Consider the following 1,538-nt stretch of genomic DNA (forward strand, 5'->3'; position numbering starts at 1 on the left):
ATCTGAAATTTTCTTTTGTTTTGTATGCTTAGCAGGAAACAATTAGAAGAAGAATCAACAGAAGAAGTTGATATCATGGCAAACCCACCAAGAGAAGTAGGAGCTAAAAGGCGAATGACTATGAAAGATTATGTACTGCCTACAATTGGTAACACTACTTCATGCATAGTTCTAGGTGATACATCTAGGAATTATGAACTTAAGAGCATTCATTTTAATATGCTTCCTTCATTTTATGGTATGCCTAGTGAGGATGCATTAACATTCATTAGAGAATTTTATACCATAATTCATTCTTTCCTATTATCTGGACTTAATAAGGATCAACTAAGAATGAGGTGTTTCCTTTATTCATTGAAAGAAAGAGCAAAGGCTTGGTTAATGACCTTGCCTCCTAATTCTTTGAGAAATTGGAATGAGATTTATCAAAAGTTTATGAGTAGATTTTACTCACAGCAAAAGACCAAAGAATTAAGAGGTGAAATTTCTAGTTTTTATCAAGAGAATGCTGAATATTTTCATGAAGCATGGGATCGCTTCAAATCACTTTTATTACAATGCCCGCACCATGGATTCCCACTTCCAATAATCAACTAATTATTTTATGATGGGTTAATATAATAATATCAATGTATGGTTGATAATGCAGCTGGGGGTGTTATGTTAGAAAGGGCACCTGATGAGGTTTATGACATCTTTGAGATGTTATGAGCCAATTCTCAATAAAAGAGTGTGAGGACAAATCGAGTAGAAGTAAATGAAGTAGTAGCTAATAGTGAGATGGCTATGCAATTGGCTGAATTGACTAAGCAAGTTAATATGCTTACTTCAATAAAAAAACTCACTAAATAATAAGGTATGTGGTATTTATAGTCATAGTGTTAATGTTTGTTCATCTTTTGATAATTACAGAGAAAATATGTATGACCAAACAAATTTGATGGATTCTTACCAACCTATGCATCCTATGAATGACCCTTATTCCAACACATATAATATAGGTTGGAGAAACCATCCAAATTTTTCTTGGAAATACAATGACCAAAACCCACCACAATTATTGAGAAATCAAAATCAACCTCATTACCAAGACCAATATTCTCAATTTCAAAGGGACTCCAATCCTTTCTTTCAAGATCAAGAACAAACTCTTCGGTCTAATGAATAAAGGAAGTCAAGTTTAGAAGAAACACTTCAATCATTTATGATGGCTTCTCATGATAGGATGGAGAGGAATGAGAAAAAGACAGATTCTATTGAGGCTTTACTAAAATGTTTAGAAGCTCAAATGGAACAAATTGTTGAAGAGCTCAATAAAGAGGAACTATCAAATCAACCTAAACAAGTCAATTCCATTACTACTATTAGAAGAGGTGAGGTTGTCGATAATATTACTATGGAAACTGAAAGGAATTTTTCTTCTTATACAGGTACACCTAAAAATGATGGATTAGTGCAAAGCAATGAGAAAAGTATACAAAATGAAGAAAAAGTAGAGCCTAATCTTAGGCTGGAGAAGAAAGAAAAGAAAACATTTT

General features: G+C 32.8%; 1 non-coding gene across 1 annotated transcript; it reads right to left on the reverse strand.

Moving 5' to 3' along the window:
* Nucleotides 1–467: 467 nt before the first annotated feature.
* Nucleotides 468–575, reverse strand: LOC112536322. The gene has a single exon (XR_003080362.1). It is a non-coding gene; the product is annotated as a small nucleolar RNA R71 (small nucleolar RNA).
* Between the last annotated feature and the right edge of the window lie 963 nt (nt 576–1,538).

The sequence above is a fragment of the Ricinus communis genome, chromosome 3 (assembly GCF_019578655.1).
Source record: "Ricinus communis isolate WT05 ecotype wild-type chromosome 3, ASM1957865v1, whole genome shotgun sequence".
Lineage (NCBI taxonomy): Eukaryota > Viridiplantae > Streptophyta > Magnoliopsida > Malpighiales > Euphorbiaceae > Ricinus > Ricinus communis.